The sequence below is a fragment of the Gossypium arboreum genome, chromosome 3 (genome assembly GCF_025698485.1).
Source record: "Gossypium arboreum isolate Shixiya-1 chromosome 3, ASM2569848v2, whole genome shotgun sequence".
NCBI lineage: Eukaryota > Viridiplantae > Streptophyta > Magnoliopsida > Malvales > Malvaceae > Gossypium > Gossypium arboreum.
In genome coordinates this window covers 44,708,280-44,718,020 of record NC_069072.1, presented here as the reverse complement: position 1 = coordinate 44,718,020, position 9,741 = coordinate 44,708,280, and the positions used below count along the sequence as shown (strand labels likewise).

The following is a 9,741-nucleotide window of genomic DNA, read 5'->3' as shown; positions in this document are numbered from 1 at the left end:
ACTACGAATTGAATTTCTCTCAGTACATAACTCAAACAACCCTGAAGTCTGTTGTATTTAAAACTAGTCTCAATAAGGAATTTAGGCATGTAAACTATATTTCTTAGTTTGCTTTGTACAATTTTAATGATTTTTCAAAGTGGAAACAGGGGATCACGTATTCATCCTGAGCAAGTCAGTTACAATTGTAAATATCTCAAAATATAGAATTCCTTTGCTTGCCCTGCTTCTTTTATATGAAAGTAGACTCATTAAGCTTTAATTTCACATCTCATTCAACCCCTAATTATATTCCTCCTATTTTTGGTGATTTTTCAAAATCACGTCACTGCTGCCATCTAAAAACAGTTTTAATACTAATTTCACTCTTTCACACATTCTTTATGCTAACCTCATTTTATCGTATATATGTATATGCCACAATTCATTTTCACCACATTTCATTCACTATAAGTGTAGGTCCAAACCACAATGTCACCACAAAACCATCCCGTTGAACAATTCGGATCAATCCTCGATATTTAACGGTTTCAAAGACACACCCCACCATCATACTTCATTTAGTTCGGCTCTCTTGTACACATGGGGAACACTTAGTACCACTCATGCGACCTAGCCGATTTGTCTCAGTAGCTCTCTTGTCTACATGGTGTCCTTCACTTGGAATCACGCATGCGACCTAGCTACATTTATCTTTCACGTAGCTCTCTTGTCTACATGGTGTCCTTCACTTGGAATCACGCATGCGACCTAGCTACATTTATCTTTCACGTAGCTCTCTTGTCTACATGGTGTCCTTCACTTGGAATCACGCATGCGACCTAGCTACATTTATCTTTCACGTAGCTCTCTTGTCTACATGGGATACATCTCGTATCACGCATGTGACCTAGCTACTACTGAGGTGTCTCGTAGCTTTCTTGTACACATGATATGCACCCAAACATCATACATGTGACCTAGCTACGCTCCCTCTATTTCATTCGATCTCTCGAATGTTCAACCGGATCTCTCTCTGTATTTATTTCCATTCTTCCAATAGTCAATTTATATTTTAACATCAGCTAGTATATTTATATAATAGGCTGAAATATAAGAATGTACATGAAATTATTGTAATACTTACATACAACTTACCTTGGTGCAAAATATGGAAATTTAGCAATTTAGTCCAAAACTTTTCTTTCCCCGATTCGAGGTCGGTTCAGCGCCTTTCTTGATCTATAATAACACATTTAGGTCATTTAATACTCATAATATTTATTTCAATCCAAAAATCACATTGTAGAAAAATTACATTTTGCCCCTAACTTTTACAAAATTACAATTTTGCCCCTAGGCTCGAATTTAATTTCAGCCCTTATTCTTATGTTTTATGATATGCTGAACATTTTCTCTTCTACAACAACATCAAATTCCACTCTATCATATAGTTATGAACATTAGGTATTTTACCGATTATGACGTTTACTCGTTTTCACTTAAAACCAAGTAGCACAAATTATTTAACACAATTTAAAACCTCATATTCTATCATAAAACATCAAAATACACAAATTTCACTTATGGGTATTTTTCCAAATATGAACCCTAGGTTAAATTATTACTAGCATAAGCTTAATCGAGCTTAAGGATTCCAAAAACGTAAAGAACATTAAAAGCGGGCTTAGAATCACTTACTATGGAGCTTGAAAGTTGAAGAATCCTAGCTATGGAGAGAGTGAAGTTTCGGCAGCAACTAAATGGGGAAGATGACTATTTTGTGTTATTTTTCCCATTTTATTTCATTAATATCAAAATGACCAAAATACCCTTCTACTAAACTTTCCAAAATTCCTCCATGTCCTAAATTTGTCCATGAACTTAAAATTGGTAGAATTGCTATTTAAGACCTCCTAATAAATATTTCAAAACAATTTCATACTAAAATTTCTAGTATGCAAATTTTGCAACTTATTCGATTTAGTCCCTACTTTCAATTTAAACACTTTAGGCATAGAATTTCATCACGAAATTTTCACACAATCATGCAATCATATCATAAACCCCAAAATATTTATAAAACAATTATTTCTATCTCGGATTTGTGGTCACGAAACCACTATTCCGATTAGGCCCTAATTCGGGTTGTCACAATTTAGTATGAAATTGTTTTGCAACTTATTCGATTTAGTCCCTACTTTCAATTTAAACACTTTAGGCATAGAATTTCATCACGAAATTTTCACACAATCATGCAATCATATCATAAACCCCAAAATATTTATAAAACAATTATTTCTATCTCGGATTTGTGGTCACGAAACCACTATTCCGATTAGGCCCTAATTCGGGTTGTCACATATAGTTTATCAAATAAGTACAGTAAAATCTTCAAATTTATCCCTATTCTGCTGTTTGATAGCTTCAACCTCTCATTACTAAAAATTATCTCTTAGTATGGAATTTGGATGATGTTTCCGTTTGTTTTTCTTGAAAATAAACTCATTAAGGATTTAAACATATAAATTTAAGCCCATAATTATTTTTTTACAATTTTTAATGATTTTCCAAAGTCAGAACAGGAGAACCCGAAATCATTTTGACATTGTCTTATAAAATTTATTATATCTCGTAATTAAATTCCATTGCTTACACTGTTTCTTCCATGAAAAACTAGACTCAATAAACTTTAATTTCACATTTTATTCAACCTCTAACTCAATTTTCACTATTTTTGATGCTTTTTCAAAGTTAGACTACTGCTGCTGTCCAAAACTATTTTAGTGCAAAATGTTGATTTCCAAGTTTATAACACCATTATTTCCTTTCTCTATTATTTTTCACATCATTTTCTCTTAGTTCTCGACAGCAAGCAATTTTAGCTTCTCGCCGAATCCCTTTTTTGCGTTTCGAGTACACACCTGTATCAATTCGCTGTGCAAAGTAACTCGAGCCTTCAAAAACCTATATTTGACAAATATATCCCTTAATTAATCACTTGATTCGTCAATCAAACCAAATATCCCCAACATAAAACTCGAGAAACTAAACCAACAACGATTCGGAAACTTCCTGCGACAAATCCGATAACCAGTCATCTCCACACACTGGAATATCCGCTTAAAACCTTTGAACAACACCTAAACGAGAGTAAAACGAACCATTTGTTAATTGCCTAATCGAAATATGGTAACTAAGGGGAAAATTCCACTTACCGAAATAGATGAAGTAGAAAGTTGCACCCCAAGAGATGACTTGCAAAAAAATACAGAAATGAAAAGAGTAGGGAAAAGAGAAGAGAATTTTGGGTATAGAGCAAGAGATGAACCGATCAAGAAAATGAAAAAAGAGGAGAAAGAAAAGAAACAAGATTCAGCCAAAGGGGAATAAAACCAAAAGTGAACAAGAATTGAGAAGAAACGGCAGAGAAACAAAAGTCTAACGTCAGAATTTGTTGGGAAAAAAATAGAAAACTGATAAGAAGAAAATCTTATTTTGATAACTTCTCCCTAATTATCTCCTAAAAACACTCCCTATTAACCCACTAAAACACAACTACTCAGCAGTCCAGTTTAATTTGAACTCTACCACGCCACACGCCTCAAACAAAAATTAATTTCCCTGCTTGCGTAAGAACTCAAACACAGGACATCCTACACACTAACACTCCGCTTAACCACCAGACCAGCAGGCCCATTCTAATATATTTTTACCAACAATCAAATAAAAGCCTATTGAACAAGAGTAAGGCCTAATTCATTCAAAATACCAAAATTTACCCAAGCGAAGGCTTGAACTTGGGACTTCCCAAACACTCTTAAAACATATAACCACTAAAGCTGACAGATATTTGTGTCATATTTTCACGATAACGAAATTAGAAATTTTGGGGCGTTATAGTGAAAAATAATGACACAAGACTATTTATATAAGGAGAGTTTAGAGAGTTCAACCATAATTAAACTTAATAATTTTAATATTAAATTAATATAATACTTATCAAGATAAATATTAGATTAAATTTAATATTAAATCTATTAAATTAATATAATACTTATCTACAACATAAATATTAAATTTAATTTAATATTAAGATAATCACTTTAATATTAAATTAATAAAATATTATCAAGATAAATATTAATATTAATTTAATATTAAAACTATTAAAATAATATCATTTTGGAATTGTTAATCTGAAATCAAATTATCTAGTAGAGTCCCAATAGAAGTGTAATTCTTTCGTTGCTCAACCACTGAAGAATCATCATTGTCGACCATGTAACGACCCGAAAGTCAATGAAGTTAGAAGCGGTGGTTTTGGAATATTGTTTCCTATGATAGGATCAGTGAATATTATTTATTAATATTTGTAAGGATATTACAGTATTACATTGAAGTTTGGTTTAATAATTTTAATTATTAGAAAGTTAGACAAGATACAAGTGTATCAATTCTAAAGTCGATGATTTTGGAAATTGAGGTATCGGGATCTCGTTTTCCTAAATTGGACTCGTAAATATTTAATAAAAATATTTGTTGAGTTATATTAGAAGTGAATTAAATTTTAGTTATGTAATTTTGACGACAGAGTGTTTAACTAGAGTACATAGGCTAAATTGCGTAATTGAATAAAGTAGGATTTATAAACGTAATTAAATATATAGGACTTACGAAATAAATAGACCATAATATATGTGATCTTATTAGTGGTCGATTATGACTTTATTATATATGTCTTTAAATATATATTATAAAGTTTAATTATTATTATATTAACTAATGGTATAAAGTAAATCAAAGCTAAAGGATTTATAATGGAATTATACCTATGTATTTATGTAGTGGACGGTGGTGGGGCTTAAAATGTTTTAAATGTTAGAAATTTATTATTAATAAATAGTTATAATATAAAAACATTATTATAATAGAACATAGTGAGTGGGGGAAAGGAAAGAGAGGAAAAATCATTTTTTTTTTCTGTATTCTTCACGCAAATCGAAATAGAGGGGGAGAAGAGAAGAACTTTCAGCGTTGGGGCTGAAATTTTTACAAGCTTCAATTGGTTAGTATATTCTAGTTTTTTTTACTTTGAAGTGTATGTTTTTGGAAACCTAATAGCATGAACTAGCATACCTATGTTGAAATTTGTGGAATTATTGTAGTTAATAGAAATTACTATGGTAGAAAATCTAAGTTCTTAATATTATTTTGATAGATTTTAAAGTTGGAAGTGAAGTTAGATGATTTGTAAAGTAAATTCATGAAATTGTACATTGAGGATTATTATGGAAAATTTTGAAAATATGGGGTTAAATTGTTTATTTATGTGAAATTATCAATGTATAAAAATATATATATGTCATTAAGATATTTTGAAGTCTTTTATTTGAAAGAGTTTTGTTTGGGTGCTTGATGTTGAATTTGTATTATTTTATAGAGTAAAATTTTACTACATTTAAAAATTAGGGATTTAATTGAGTAAATTATAAATGAGAAGGATTTTATTATAAATTAAAGATATATATAGTTGTATATTGAGGGTTAAGTATTCGGCAATAGTGGGATAATATGATAATTGTGGAATTAACTTGGTTGATATGATGGATGAAATTGTATAGGATGTAAATGTTTTGGGAAAATGTGTAAAAGTGTAAATAAGTAGCTAAATGTATTGAATTGAATGGTATCTGAAATTGAGATTAATATTTACAGAGTCATTTTAGAAACAAGTAGAATGATAGTTTGATAATTTTAATTATTAGTGTTTAATTAAGTATAATGATTAACTTAAGTGAGTGATAAATTAGTAATTAGTATTAAATTTCAAAGTGGTATTAGAATAAGGGACTATTTAAATAAATAGTCCATTAATTTGATGAGTTTTGGTTAGTGGATAATTATGAGAGAATTATATATATATATATATATATATATGTGTGTGTGTGTGTGTAATATATGTTAAGTTATAATAAAATGAAAATGATATGAAAATAGGAATAAAATAAAAGAAACAAATAGAGTAGTGGGGAAAAGAAAAAGGAAAGAGAAACAAAAATTAAAGCTTCATATCTTGCATGCCGATTTGGGGAGAAGAAAGGTTAGCACCATTCGACGTTTAAGTGCCATTTTTGAAGCTTAATTTTGTTGGGATGATTTGATTATTTTCAATTAAATTTTATATTTTTGGAACCTTAAAATTATGTAGTAGATTACTCATGTGGAAATTTAGAGAAATTATGATTTTTGTGGAAGTTGTCATTGTTGAAAAACTTTAATGTTTGAAGTTGTTTTGATAGAATTAGAGGTTAAATTGTTAACTTTGTGAAGTCAAGGGACTGTTTTGGTGGATTGTTCTTTGTGCTGGAAATTTGAGTTGAATTACTAAGTTTAGTGAGTAATTAAAATATTTTGTACCATGAGTTTTGTTAGTATTAACTTTCAAGAAGTTTAATGCTATAAATTAAATTAGCATGATGTTAAGTTATAAAATTCAAGAATTTAGGGATTGTTAATAAATTATATGCATATTTGGTTAATTATGGAAATGGCAAATTCAAGGATTAAATTGTGAATTAATTGAAAGTATGAGTTGCTTTGAACCTTGTGGAATAATTGGTTGAAATGAGACTTTCTTGATTTTAATTAAATAATATGATTTATAATTGGGGATTTAATTGTATCAAGGGTAAATGTTGAATGCAAATACGTAAAAATGTAATTAAATGGTAGAATGGTTTGAATTTGAACTTGATATGGTATTTGAATTAGTTAATAAATTGATTTATTATGTTTTGATCGTGAAATGAGTAGATCAATTGTAAATTGGGGAAAAGAGAAGGTTGCAGAATAATCATCTGCAGTTTTAGGTAAGTTTCTAGTCCCTAAACTCGAACTTTATAAATTGTTTTAATTAATCTAGTTGCTTCTTGATGCCTTAATATATATCCCTAATGTAATTGTTAATTAAATTGAATGGGAGTTTATGGAGGTATAAGTTAATTCAATTGAATGGAATAAATTAATGTATGATTAGTAGATAATTGGAGTGGAAGTGTTATTAAATTATGAAATTTGATATTGAGTTATGAAAATGTAAAAAAAATTATGGACTTGCAAATGAATAATTGACATCGTTGATTCATTCGACTAGCGTTGGGCGCAAATATCATTGGTTTATCCAACTAGAGCTGGGCTCATTAATTATTCGTCGATTTATCCGACTAGCGCAGGACACAACTTTCGTTAGTTTATCTGACTAGTGCTAGGCACACATTCGTCGGTTTATCTGATTAATGCTGGGTGCAAATATTGTCGGTTTATCCAACTAGAGCTGGGCTCACTAATTATTCTTCGGTTTATCCGACTAGCACTGGACGCAACCTCCATCAGCTTATCTAACTAGTGTTGGGCGCACATTTGTCGGTTTATCCGACTAGCGCTGGGCACAAACTGTTTCGCGGATTATCTGCTAGGCACCAGGTGCCGTGTATCAACTGGACTATACAACAAGGTTTTATGAATGATCTAAGGAGGATGGTTATAGGTATTACTAAAGAAGTTTATGTTTACTTATGTATATACATTTATTCATTAGAAGATATGATATATTCTTGAGTTAGATTATTAAAGTTGTGAAATAAATTCAAATGCTTTAGATATACTTGTGGTCATTCGAATAAGTGAAGTTGCTTAATGTGAATTGGCTTGTGCCATATATAAGTAAATTGTTGATTGATCTATGCAAAGCTATTTATATAACAAGTGATGTGAATTGAGATATATGTTCAAACCAACTAAAGGTGAATACTTGTGAAAATTGAGTATAACGTGAAATAAGGGGATGAAATGCATGAGATTGAAATGGTGATATCTTGTAATTATATGTTTAGATAGTAGTATGATGATATAATTCAATTTGAGCATCATGTATCATATCATGTCTTAGAATGTATGGATTATAGAAATATCATTGAGTTTTACTCAGCATACAATTTTGTTCTCCATGCGCAGGTTAGGTACTCTTTTTTGATCGTCGACTCAGCATCCAACAACAACAATCCTGATCTCAAGTGTGGTGAGGTTTAATTTTGTAATGACATGTACCTAGGATGTCTTTGGTTGTTAGTTGTTTTGTGAATGTGATGCAAATTGAGTTATAGGTATACGTTTATGGTTGAAGCTAAATGTTAGTATGCGTTTTGTCCAAAGGCTTGATATGTGTATGAAACTTAAAGCTTGGTGTCTTAAGTAGATTTATGTTAGGCTAATTGAGTGATTTTGGTATACTTTAAACTTTGATTTGGATGATGCATTGTCGATGTGTTTTGATGATATATAAATGTGGTACCAGTGAGGGTACATTGGTTAGGCACCTAGGATAATTGTTTTGACGTGTTTTAAGTGTGTTTGATCGTATTTTTAATAGGTTAAACAATTGGTTTTTGAGTTGCTTAATGCCTAAGCAAATAGGAAATGGTAAACTTATGGTTTAAGGAACATTTTAGGTCCACACGACCAGACACACGGGCGTATGACTTGGCTGTGTGAGACACACGGCTGGCACACGGGAGTGCGAGGCCATTTCGAAGGGTACACGACTTGGCACATGGCTTGTAGCTAGGCCGTATGACCCAAGTCAATGGGTTACATGGGCACGGGTATAGGCTGGGATACGGCCGTGTGTCCCTACTTCGAATGCCCACACGGGCTTAGACACGGGCGTGTGAACCCTATAGTAAAAAAAAAGTTCACAAATTCTTCTTTAACTTTTCAAATGATTTCTATTAGTCCTAAAATGTTTTCAGGGGAACTTTAAGGCTCGATTTAGGGACAATTCACATTTTAATGATGGAATTAGAATATGCTTATGATTACTTATGAATTGGTTGGTAATATTCCGTAACCTTGCTCCAGAGACGAATACAGGTTTGGGGTGTTATAGACCATCCGTCAGCCACTTGAATGTCGCCATCACATCCGCTGGCAGCATCATACCTGGTGGTGCCATCATAGGTGCGACACACTTAGGGCATCCCTAGTCAGTTAAGCTGTTATTTGTTCGGTCCAGGCTAATGACGGCCCGACTGGTCCACTCTAACCGCTGGTTGTGTAACACCCTTATCTTGTATCTGTTGCCGGAATAGGGTTACGGAACATTACCAAATAAATGTAACATAATCATTCTTTTCAAAACATTCAATGAACATAGCATAATCCAATATTATACAAGCATATCGTCCCTTAATCGAGCCCTCGAGGCCTTAAAATCACTTTAAAAGTGTTTCGGGCTAAATCGGGAACATTTGAAAATTTTAGGAAAAAATTAGAAAAATTCAACTACAAGGGACACACGACCGTGTGGCCAGGCCGTTTGGGCATTTGAAGTAGGGACACACAGCTGTGTCTCAGCTCGTGTTCATGTCCGTGTAACTCACTGACTTGGTTCACACGACCAAGCCACACGCCCATGTGCCAGGCTGTGTAACCCTCGAAATGGCTTCGCAGGCCTGTATGCTAGCTGTGTGTCTCACACGGCCAAGTCACACGCCCGTATGTCTGGCCGTGTGGACCTAAATAGTGCCTTAAACAATAGGTTTACCATTTCCTACTTGCTTGTGCATTAAGCAACTTAAAAACCATTCGTTTACTCTATTCAAAACACGATCAAACACATTCAAAATACGCCAAAACAAGCATCCTAGGTTCCTAACCAATGTACCCTCATTGGTACCGCATTAATATCATCAAACCATATCA

At 32.2% G+C, this 9,741-nt stretch overlaps 1 long non-coding RNA gene across 2 annotated transcripts; it reads left to right on the top strand.

Annotated features, from left to right (window-relative positions):
- Positions 1–4,914: 4,914 nt before the first annotated feature.
- LOC128290669 (uncharacterized) lies at positions 4,915–8,356 on the top strand. Of its 2 annotated transcripts, XR_008280459.1 has the most exons (4): positions 4,915–5,047; positions 6,796–6,851; positions 7,353–7,528; positions 7,996–8,356. It is a non-coding gene; the product is annotated as an uncharacterized LOC128290669 (long non-coding RNA). The 2 variants fall into 2 exon arrangements; XR_008280458.1 differs by lacking the exon at positions 7,996–8,356 and having other exon boundaries at positions 7,353–7,684.
- The last annotated feature ends 1,385 nt before the right edge of the window (positions 8,357–9,741 follow it).